Genomic DNA, 13,118 nt, shown 5'->3' with positions numbered 1-13,118 from the left:
TTTTGTACTATTAGATTAATCTTAGTCGTACTAGCTAGTTATTTTATTTTGGCCAAGATGTCTCAAGACGGCGTTTCGATGAAGACGAGCCAAGATGAAGACCCATGGAAATTGAAGATTTCAAGGGGTCATGCTAGTTGCCAAATGCATCTATTTTATGCTTTATATATATTGTGATTATATATCTTTGAATGTTAGATGCATGTCTAGGATTTCAAATGTTGCGGTGATTAGTTAAGTTCACTTAAATCAACCGACATAGAAACCCTAGGTCCCTTAATAATATTGAGCTAAAATATGCCATTCCAAGAACAACACTTACCGAACTAATGCGCGTATGTGATGGGCTACGCCAAAGCGAGGTATCACTACTTCCCTAGGAACGTAAGGTATACTAGGTATACAAGTTGTCTTGGTTAAGCTCAACGATATCAGTAAGGAGTCCTTAGATGTCGTGGCAAAAGAGATAAAATGTCATGAAAGCATTAGATGCGATGTTTTATCAAACCAAGAGTAGCTTAGAGCTATTAGCAATTGGATTGCTTACCCTAAAATATTAATTGTTAAGACAAGCCAAAGCATGCTTAATCACTTTCTGATTTTGGGATCTTGGAATCGTTTTATTCTCGCCTAAAAAGAGACAAATTTATAATGCGTGGATAAAACGCATAATAAGATTGAAAGTTTACATATATGCTTTGAATTTCTAACTTATTATGATTTTGATAAATGGTTAAACTTTGCACTTATATATTAGTAGACTTCTTAATCAAATTATATTGTTTCCATTGATTGGTAAAGAAATCTTTTGAGAATGGTTATCAAAAATGGAAAGGCATTTCAAAATACAACCTCTCATAATTGACTTTTATGACTAAAGTCCGAAAGGACGGTTGGATATCATGTTTTCAAAATACTAGGTAGTTTTGATAAACATGAAATATTGAGTTGAAAAACTCAAAATTGTCAATATTTGACAACCAACATATCTTTTCACTTCATACACAAATGAGTAGGACTCATTAATGTAGCAATTCAAGTACGAATTGAAAGAAAAGATGGAACTTTGTTTCACGGCGCATTAGATGCTTAATCATGCCTAACAAAGTGTAAAAGTCAAGACACTTAAAGAAATGACTCTTAAAGTTATGAGATGGCGTATAATAAGAAATATAGGAAACAAGGAACAAAAGAAAGGAATAAGGTTCTTTTTCTACCCTTGAGTTCATGTTATTATGGCCAACTTAGCAACTCGTTATCTTCACAAGTATTGGATACTACTTGAGTGTTCCACTTCGAAAGTGACCTCAAACCATTGAAGACAAGCTAAGTTACTGACTTACAAGCTTAAAATGAAGCAAGCAATGCTACATCAGTTGTAAGGTCACTTGTTTTGTTTAAAGTCCTTTTAAGCCAAGGCTGGAACAAATAATGGTTATTGTGTTCCATAATCAGCAAATGATCCGTTTACACACGGAAAGACTCACATTCAAAATTAAAGAGCAATAGTTGCTGGGTGTATTTGAATGACATGGTCGCATAAGCCACGAGTCAAGAATGCTTGATTATAAACAAACATTTCCCTAACATAAAAACTCACAAGGTTCAAGTCATGGACATGATTTGTGTTCCATACCCCTTAGCAATGTCACTAACAACAAGAACGTACTCAAGGCTCTATTAGATAGAATCTTGATAGATGATTGATTCGGAATCGTTCTAAGACAAGCAAGTCTTACTTGTTGAAATCGACAAACAAAGGAGCTATTGTGCTTGGGATAGACAATTGACTCCGAAAGCTAAATAGAATTCATCACTTCGATGTCTCACAAGAATTTGTAAGAATATGGCTATATTCATCAAATGTGAGCAAACTGGACCTCGAGTAGCTCAAACGTTCAGTGAAGTATGGAATCGACTTGGCAAGATATCACAGCGTCTAGCTAGATTAGATCGGATGTTTGCTTAAGCCAAGTGTGATCACATCAAACTTATGAAATTGAAATTTCATAAAGAGCTCCAAAAGAACATAGTGTGTCTTGACGGAGAACTCTATGCCATTTGGAAATGACTCGAATGATGATGGATCACATCTCTTCCTATAAAGTTATTAGAGATTTGCACAAATGACTAATGTTACACTAAACAAAAGTGTCGAAGCTAAGAAAGGACACCATATTCAATTATGGATAGAAATAGTTTCTAGCGTCTTTTCAAGTATATATCTAGGGCTCTTAGCTCAGTGGGAGTTCATTAACTCAGTGGGAGCTAAGTGGCTCAATAAGGGCTAAGATAGCTCGAGAAGGAGCTAACTGTTTGTTTCACAACGAACTTTTACCCAAAGACAATATACATGTCTCTTTGTAAGTAAGACTACGGGCATTACCTCCACAACCTAATTGAGAACATAGTGTTTGTTGCTTTAAATGGTGTCTTTCTGGAAAGTAACACCTTTCCAAAATGACAAGTGGGAGAAAAATCAAACTCGACAAAGTTTGAGAGGACGAGTAACACTGTCAACCTGATAAAACTGACAATCAAAATGCTTTAGAAGCAGTTGATAAGATTGGTCAGAATCAAACAGACAATGTAGATGCTCAAAGTCGAACTCGACGAAGTTCGAGAGGACGAGAAACAATGTCAAGCTGATAAAACTGACAATCAAAATGCTTTAGAAGCAGAAGATAAGAATGGTCAGAATCAAACAGATAATGTAAATGCTCAACCTATCACCCCGTATAGGTATAAAATTCACCAAAGGCTTGGATTGAATCCTATAAATTTCTATTAAGTTAGAAATAAACCTAAGACTTACAAGCATACCATTCACCATTGGATGGTGAGGGAATAATGTCTTGAAATTTATCTACGACAAATCCAAATTCCGAATAATGGTTAGAGGCCATAAAAATCCGAAATAGACTCCATGTTTGCAAATCATGTTTGGAACTTGATTCATTTGCATGAAGGGTGACAGACCCATCAATCGCAAATAAGTTTTCAAGAATAAAACTAACAGATGTGGAAATGCACAAGCATACAAAGCTAGATTGGTTGAAAAGGATACAACTAATTCACGGTGTTGATTTTAATAAAAACATATTCACCAATCGGAACGCTAAAGTCTTTTCGTGATTGTTCTAGCAAAATTGCGCATATGAAATATGGCTAAATACGAAACCGCCTTCCTAAAATTGGATTTTGGAAGAGACTATGGAAATAGTCTAAGGGTTTTGTAATTCTAAATAATGCTAAATTAAGCAAGCTCAAGAAATCCATTGTGGGATTAAATGAAGCATTGCATGAAGGAATTGGAATATGTATTTTCATAAAGCCAATAAAAGGTTTGGCTAATGGAGAATCATAGAAATTCTTATAAACAAGAAGTTTAGTGGGAGCAAGAGTCAATCTTGTATGGTCCAGACAAGAATTTTGTGAAACTCTATTGTGAAATGACTATCAAATGCTAAATGCTTAGATTTGAAAGGATTTTCGATATTGGACCAAGCAAAAGGCGACACTTAGTACATATGGGAATTAAGATCTATTGGATAGACTTAATAAAACGTTTAAACGAGTAAGGGAATTTACCGTGTTAAACATGAAGGACTTGAAAAGGCTTTCAACCCATGTGTACAAAGCTAAGTAAATGTTTGAACTAAGTATAAGCTGGGAAAATACTAAGTCAAAAAAGAAAGACTCTGGTAGAGACTTTTAACCATGTCTCATAGCAAACAATTTATCAAGACTCAGTGAAACTGGATGAGCTAAAATATACATGGATGAATAACATTGGGAATAATTCTGCAATTAAAACCATCATCTACGCTATGAAATGGAATCGCCACAAACTTACATGCTTAAAGCATGAAAAGTATAAAATACCAATCAATCTAAATCTAAGAGATGAATCGTTAGATAATGGTCAAGAAAATCCAAAGTACTTTGATAAGTAAAAGGGGATAATTTCTTGACGCAAAGAAACAATTGCAATTTGAGAATTGATGTTGAAAGCACATCCTTAGCAAGTATTAGATCCTTAATAAGGAAGCCGTTTATAAACACGAGCTAGAATGCGTCGTGGCTTGAGAATGGTAACATGGACGAGAATCCATGTATAATGTGCGAAAATTTAAAGTAAATTTCCATAATCAAAAGTGATTAGGGTCTCCCAAATCATTGTGAGTCGTTCGGAATAAAATCCGAGCAAAGCAACATCAGAATGTCTACTGGAATATACGTTGAGAATATTGTTGCCTGGAAGGTAATAATGAGACAGTGTTCAATGGAAAGTTCGTTGTCGAACGTTGATTGTAGGTTGTCAAGTTGAAAGATTTCAAGTCATGAAAATGAGTAGGAGCCATCACTTAGACAATAAATCCTAAATCACATATGATCCATAACACTCTCAAAATCTTGTTATCTTATTATGAAATTGTTCGATAATGAAGATGCTAAGATTTGCAAAGTAATAGTGGCTAAACCTATGCAATAAATGAACAACAACATTCGCAATTGCATAAAAGAAATCAAGCATATTAAGTATGGGTGTGATTTCTATAAATGTTTAATGAAGAGTATTACTCATGAAACATTTGAAGAAAGCCATTTATCATAAGATGAAACGTTGAATAGTTTCATGGTGGAATAAAATTTCACTAATAAAATTCCACAAACTATTTGATTATGGTTTGGAATTAAATAATGAGTCCATTCAATTTGTGAAAATATTCAAAACAGGGTATCAAGACCATGTCTTGGATAAAGAAGCACATGTTAAGTGAACATTGAATATTTAAATCGAAAATTGTCCCTTATCGAGGTCATTTAACCGATGGACGATTAATGACCACCGGAGATTAGTGTGTAGTATGATTTATAGCACCGTTTCTTGTGCTGCAAGGACATAGAAGTCATAAATCATTTGCACAGGTGCTAGTTTGGAACTGTACCGGATCGACCTATGAGAGTACTTTAAGAGATTCAAAATTGTCATAAGTACATATCTCATTATAACTATCGGAACCTCTTTCCTCGACCATGAGTATTGTTGAAGTTCTCTTGTTTGAGTACTAGTCGTTTTGATATTGTCAAACGTCTGCCGTAACCGGGGATTATAACGGCAACACTCAGGCGGCTGGGTCCTCTTAGTAAGGGAAGCTTACAGTACGAGACTGGGAATGTCCCCCTATTAAAGATAGGGAACATGTCTTTGTTGTTTACAAGGCCGCTCGAACAGCGAGACTGTGAAAATGCATGGTCGTGCTCAGATGGATTTTAGAAATCATCTGCTTATTGACAGTCAAACTCGGAGATCGAGAAACACTTCTGGACGAAATAAGGATGACAATGAATCTTACCTTATAGTTCACGAAGAGACATTAAGCGACATAGGAAATGGGCTATACACTATACGCACACTTGTCCGGAAGGACAAGTGGGAGATTGAAAGGAATGGTGTCCTTCCAACAAGTGTATTATTCCGATAGAGGGTTCAGAATTATCGGAAAGCTGATTCTTCAGTAAGGTCAAGTGGTCGGAATGCCTAGGTGAAGGCCGCTTCCGATCAGTAATATTAATTTACAATTAATATTATAGCTTAATTTTAACTGAACCCATTGGGTCGAACCCAATCGAACAACCGATCCGAAACGACAAATCAATCCGAAGGATTTGATGAGTCGTCGGAGCTTTACGAACAAAGACGTCGGATATCGGGCTTAGAGCGTCGAGATCGAGCGTCGTAAGTCGAGTCGAATTTAGAATTTGACGAGACGTAAAATCAATCGAGTTACAAGTACGTGCCTAGCCGTAGCCTTACATTGGCCTAGCCATGTGAGTGCTAGGCTAGGAAAGCCCCATCGCAAGCCTAGTATGCTAGGCATGCTAGGCTCATGATGCTAGGTAGCCATCGTAGCCCCGCACCATCGCATAGCAGCATGCTATGCTGTGCATGGTGCTGGGAGCTAGCAGCATTGCTAGCACGCTTGGCAATAACAGCGCCAAGCCATCGCAGCCACGCATCAAGCAACGCGTAGCAGCAAGGCTATGCGTGGTGCTAGGCGCTGGCAGCATTGTAAGCACAACATCACACAACGCCAATCAGTAACGTGCTGGGCTGTGCGTGTATGTGTGCGTATGCCTAGCACTACAGCACCCAACACATCGCATCAAGCCGCAGTGATGCATTGCGTGCTGGCTGGCCTTGTGCTGGCTGGCAGCGTATGCATGCATGCGGGCTGTGTGCTTGTGTGTGTGCTGGCTGGCCAGGCTGCTCAGCCTTGGTGCTAGGCGCTTGCTGGCAGCCTTGGCAGCCAAGGCAGGCTGCCAGCCAGCCATGTGCAAGGGAGTGGCAGTTTGTGCAAGTGGGGACCATGGTGAGTGGGAATTGCCTTGGGCACCAAGGCCATGGTCCCCTCCTCTTGGAATGGTCCTCACCTACCCACTCCTCTCCATGTGCCACTTGTAACTCATTGATTCCTTTGCATTTTATTTTGTTTTAATTAAAATAAAATAGTGGAAAAATGAAATTCTCCCACATTCATGGGAGAATGGGAAATCAAATAGCATTCCCTTATAGTAGTGGAGTGGCTTGAATAAAATCCTTTGTCTAGAGAGGGTGTAGCGATAACCCAAGTGTTGGGCATATGGGAAGATACTTGAGTTGAAAAGTAAAGGCAACTCCATTGTTGAGTAAACCTTGAAATTCGTATAACTCCAAGTTTATACTTGTCCTGGCCTCGACTAACCTTCGAGGCTTAGGACGCTCGGGTCGGGTTCGAGGGTACGATCCAGTCGGAGACCTCGTATTTTTGGGGTTCAAGTAAGAGCTCATTGATGACCGAAGCACGCGTCAAAGGTATAATCTTTTATCCCTTCTTGTGTTTTAATTATGTTTTGCTTGTTAATTGCATTTATTATGGGGGCGGGTCTTGGCGGGATTCTTTCCGCGTAGTGTGGGTCACTATGAAACCCAACAAGCTTTGTTTCTGAGGGTGAAACACCACGCACGGTGGTGTTAAGGTTAGGGTTCCACCACGGAACCACTCTAAAACCCACCTCCGTTGATGAATTAGGGTTTTAGCGAAGACAACTGGGCGTAAACGAGGAATTAGGGTTTAAATGTGAGTCTGGGTCATCACTTCTTGTCTTGAACAAGCCTAGATATGTGGCCAAACCCCCTCCAGTCCGTAAGGTTTCTTATCTGTCTCAATTTCGAAGGATTCAAGGTCCTCCTAATAAAATCACTTGCAACAATGATGATGTGAACGTGGAGTCCCCCCCTCAAGGCTCGTTAAACAGGCTTAATTTTGCCGTTGGTAACTGTTTTTATGAAACCCTAACTCAGTTCAATTTATGTCAATTTTTTTTTTAGAATCCTGTTTAGGTGGTGGAAGAATTAATCATGCTTGTATACCAATAACCTAGGTTACTGGCGGGACGGATAATTGTTGGTGAAATGTGTGTGGTTGTTGTTATTGAAACAGCATGTGTGTTATGTTGTTTAGGCTATAGCGTGGTTAGTTGTTGTTGTTGTTGATCCAACATGTTGGGGTTGTTGATATGCGTGAATAGTTATTGTTGTTGTTTACCTATTGCTATTGTGTATGGCAGGTTGGGTTGGGATTTAATTGGGTTGAGTTGTTTTATGGGGCAGTAGATGGTCGGTTAGGGTCATTTTTGTTGGGTTTCGTACAGTCCGACTCTACGCGGAAAAGAAACTCGCCCAAGACCCGCCCACTAATTAAGGCTACTAAGCATGTAATCACAAATTAAACAACAATTAAGAGTGAGAAGGAAAAGACATTAATACCCTTGGCGCGTGCTTCGCTCGAACCCGAGCTCTTACTTCAAAACTTGAACCCCGCAAATGCGAAGGTCTTCAACGGCTCGTACCCACAAACCCGACCCGAACGGTCCTAGTCCCGAAGGTTAGTCGGGATTTAACCAAAAAAAACTAGAGTTTTATGAACTTAAGTTTTTCTCACTTTTTTAAGGAGATGCCTTTTTAGTTCCATTTAAGTGTTCTTCCCAAATCCCAAAACTTGGATATTTATAGGGAAATGAACCTTGATTTCCCATTCACAATCAATGTGGGAGATATGCAATTTTCCCCAATTTATTTTAATTAAAACAAAATAAAATTGCAATTAAATCACCAAGTTACAAGTGGCAATAGGAGGAGAGGGAGAAGGTGAGGACCTGGTAGGCGGTCGCACACCTAGCAAAAATAACCTAACTATTCCTCCTAATTATGTAGCAGGGTAAGTCAGGGTCGATCCCACAGAGACTATGGTTCACCCAATTTATCTAGACTCAAGTAATTACCAAGCAAGAATCAATCAATGGTAGAATAACTAAGAGCTAAAGTATGGAAAACTAGAATAAATCAAACGAATATAATGAATCAATAAGCTAAAACATCCAAGATCAAGTATCACCATAATTACGATCGATGCAATTATATATCTACCCCTAACATACAATTCGAATTAAACGGGGAAAAGAAAATCCTAACAAATACCAAGGACCTCTCTCAAGTATCAATGGCTTCCCTAACCCACAATCAAGCCTATTCTCATGGTATCATGCAAATTAGAGACATTAAACACTTTACTTCAATTCCCAATTATCCGTTCAACTATTCTCATGTTGAATTTCAAATCCTAAATCAATTTACTCAATTCCGATAAAATCCAACTCTCGTTGTGATAGAAACAATGGAATAATAACAATACTAATTATCTCTAATATAGCATTGGCATAATCACAATCAATTTAGCATAGACAATTACAATGGTTATTAGAGAATTTAAAGAATTAATTCATGCATTAATCATAATTGGGCTACCCTAGATCTTGGAATAAGAAATCTACTCACACATATTGAAGAAAGCAATAACAATCATAATGATAGAAAACATGATTGAAAAGCATAAATAATTGAAAGAGAAAGGAATACAGATGAATACCAATGATGCTTCAATTGAAATTACTCAAATTGTTAATCAACAATACCCAAATCTAACCTAAGAGTTAAATTGCTAAAAAGTACAAAAACTACGGTTCTAGAGAGAGAAATAAAATTAAGGAGATAATAATCTGTCAACTAATGATAATTACAATAGGTATTTATACCCTTATTGAAATAAAAACTCAAAAATAATAAAAACCGGAATTGCAATACACTGCCCGGTCAGACCGGGCAATAACACCCCGATCGGGCAGGTGGGATTAAATAAGCAGTTGTTTCTTCCTTGCATTCTTCCTCAGTGCCCGATCCAACCGGGCATATGCGCCCGATCGAGTGCGAAGCACAACCTTTGCTGGCTTGCAATCCTGATCTTTGTAGTATAACCAACCCCCACGCGCCCGGTCCAATTGGGCGAGGATTACCCGATCGGGCGCGTGGCATAATACCATAAAATCGCTTCTTTACTTCCTGAATAACTTCAACCAGGAATTCCTACTGTGACCGGTTTGACCGGGCATGCTTATCCCGATCGGGCATAGTACAAAGTATGCTCATTGCTTGCAAATTCTTTTAAGACTGGTTCTTGTTTAGCTTGGTTTTAAATCCTTGTCCACCAACATCTCTAAAATTCTCAAAACATGTCTGATTCATTCGAGAAACTTCAAGTTCCTGTAAAACTTATAAAAAAAATACACCGAACACACTGGAGAAGAGAATGTTAGCGGAAAATGGCTCTAAAGAGCCTAAAACCATACATGAATGTAATGAAAAGTCGGGATAAATCTATGTATAAAACGTGTATATCAAATTCCCCTAAGGTAAAATCTTGCTTGTCCTCAAGCAAGACAATAAAAAATAATCAACAACCAAACAACATACTTCACCCCACAATGCAAATTCAAAACACGAATTCAAAATCTAAATCAAACAAACATGCATCCTAGCCAACCAATCTAATTACTTAAATTGTCGATCCACCTAATCAATCGTCAAACGAGACCAACCATGTATATTTGAAGAATCGATGACTAGAGTATCTCACATCGGTGGTCACTCAACACACGTTTTACGTGGCGAGCTAAGAATGAGCTCGATCTCTCACCATCCCCACCAACAATGCAACCCCCCCATCTCAAAACACTCACGTGTTTAGAGGGTTATAATATCGTTTAACCTAGTCAATGTCGACTCGAAATGCAACATATACTCCAGCATTTTGACCAAAGACTTGTTTCATATGAACACAACGCTATGCACGAAGATCGGAAGGACTTTTTTGAAGCTTGTATCGTAGGCCGGGAATAAGAATGGGTAGGAGAATAAATTGGGGAATGTGAGCTATAATAGTCTAACCGGGGAGCTATCAAATGCAATGAGTCACACCTCGATTTACCAATTTCAACCAACAAAACACATACCCAAACCGTAATAAAAACAAACCCATCATCTCTTTCACCTACATTCTCAACTTCAAGCTTCTTTTATTTTTTCTCAATCCAACAATTGTTTCCTTCATTTTTTTCAAGAACAAGGACACTTCTTTTCTTTTGATTTCAAACTTGTTTTTTTTTTTCTTTTTCTTTGCTCTTCGATTCTCTTTTTGATCAAATTTCTCAACAAGCCTCCATGCTAATTTCCTCCTTTTCTCACTCTTTTTTTTTTTCTTTTTTTTCAATGTTTCACATCAATTGCCACTTGAAACAAAATCACACAAAAATACCGCATAAAATAGCTCCCCCAAGCTAGACTTGGGATGGGGCCAAGGGGTAATTTTTGTGGAGTTTATGAAAAATATAGTCAAGCTGCAACATGGGTGAGCAAGAGGGGAACGGATGTTCTAAGTTCGTCTAAAGGCTACCTAATTAATGAACATGGCCTTCGTCATTTCAACATGCACGTGCAATGCATTACGACACACTACTGAGAGTCTAAAGTCAAAACTAAGATCAATACTACACCAGGAACTAAACACACACAAGAATGAATATATAAGGCTCAAACCTCACGGTTAACACAGTCAAGCTCCTAAATCATACATGGTTAAATAGCTTTGACTCCTGTTAGGGATCAACAAATTCAAGGTCAAATCATGATCTTTTGGTCTACAATGAAAGCCTTTCAATCAACATTGAATCAAAACCTTTTTATCATTAAGGGTAGGGGCACTGGGAAGTAGTTCAATGGCCATTAATTATCATGATTCTCGTATTTTTCAAGTTTTTTAAATTTTTTAATTTTTTTTTTTCGACATACTAATCAAAGCAATTAAAACTAACCTATGAAAGCAAATAAAACACACCAAAAGCAATAAAATCAAACAAACCAAAGCAATGAAAACTCAGAGAACATACCTAAGTTACTATGCACAATCAAACCCGTAGAGGGGAGCCAAATTTCCTACCAAAGCCATCCAAGGTGAGACGGTGAGATTTATTCATTAATCTATACACAACATGCGTAGCCAAACCGTCTCTACCTTTCACAACATCAAATGAAATTAGGAATCAAGAGTAATGTCCTCAAATGTATAATGTATCATATTAAATAGTTGAGTCATGCCAAGTCTAGAAAACAAATTTTGACATTCAATATCAATTCCTAGCCTAGCAAGAAGGGCTCGGTCTATGAACCGAGTAGGAATTACCTTCCGATATTGAAGCTCAAGGAACCTTGCCTTTTGGTTAGGGAACTCGGGAACGAACCGGATGTTCGGGTATGCCGGGATGCTCTCCAAGTCCAATTGTGGTTGTTGTTGTGCCCCTCTATTCCTCTTCCTTGTGGAAATTGAAGCCATTGATGTTGGTTGAAGGTTTCTCTATCTAACTTTGAAGTTTGTAATAAGGGAAATTAGGGTAAGAAAAATGGTTGTGGATGTTAGGAATTGAATAAGGAGGATGGAGGATGAAGAAATTTTAGGTTTTGATGGAGATTTGATGGATTTATGGAGATTGAAAGAGTTAGGGTTAGAGAATTTGGGGGTTTTTAGAGAGAGAAAGAGTGGAAGATGTATGAGGATGAATGAGAAAATGAGAAAAAGAAGAAGAAAATCGGGTTTCTTTAGTGCTGAAAAACGCAGGTTTTCCATCGCGCCCGATCGAGCGGGACTTGCCCGGTCTAATCGGGTGGAAGGAGGCTGGGGTCTCTTCTTGCTGTTCATCTTGCTTGTTGTTCGCGCCCGATCGGGCTAGTGCAGCCCGGTCTGATCGGGCACTGTTTATCTTTTTTTTTTAATGCCAAAGATCTTACCCCCTCTTGCCCGATCGAGCAGTTACATCCCGGTTTGATCGGGCAAGTAAGGGCCAGTTGCCTTGGCAGATTACGCAGCAACCAATATCAAGCACCTTCTCGCACCCGATCGGGCATATGTTGCCCGGTCTGATCGGGCGGAGAAGATCAACCTTCCCTGCCAAAGTTTGCAGCTTCTCTTATCCCACGCATGCTCTCGCGCCCGATCGGGCATATAATGCCCGGTCAGATCGGGCAGCTAGCAGACTTCTTCATTTTCTCACTTTGACGAATTCCCTTGATACCTTGCTCTTCGAAGCATCGACGTTCTCTGTAAAAACAGCAAAACCAACATAAAACTAATAAGAAAAAGAAAAGAAAGTACGAAAAAGTGGGTTGCCTCTCGAAAGCGCTTATTTATAAGGTCTTTAGCTTGACCATGATGATACTTATTGGCTCGGTGATGGGGAAGAGAGTGTGATGTACACTCCTTCATCGATGGGGTCACCAACTCGGTAATGCTTTACTCTTTGCCCATTGACCTTGAAGGGCTCTCCTCTTGCATTTTCTAACTCGACAGTGCCATAAGGATACACCTTCTTAATCTTAAATGGACCCGACCACCTAGACCGAAGCTTTCCTGGAAATAATCTCAACCTAGAATTGAAAAGAAGGACTTGATCTCCTTCCTTGAACTCTCTCCTCACAAGGTTTTTGTCAAGCCACCTTTTTGTTTTCTCTTTATATAGCTTTGAACTTTCATAAGCTTCGAGACGAAGCTAATCTAGTTCATTAAGTTCTAACAATCTATTTTCTCCCGCTGCCTTAGCATCGAAATTCAAGCTTTTGATGGCCCAAAATGCTCGATGTTCTAGCTCAACGGGTAGGTGGCATGCTTTCCCGTAGACAAGTCTATATG

This window comes from Chenopodium quinoa, unplaced genomic scaffold (assembly GCF_001683475.1).
Source record: "Chenopodium quinoa cultivar QQ74 unplaced genomic scaffold, ASM168347v1, whole genome shotgun sequence".
NCBI lineage: Eukaryota > Viridiplantae > Streptophyta > Magnoliopsida > Caryophyllales > Amaranthaceae > Chenopodium > Chenopodium quinoa.
This window is presented reverse-complemented; position numbering follows the sequence as displayed.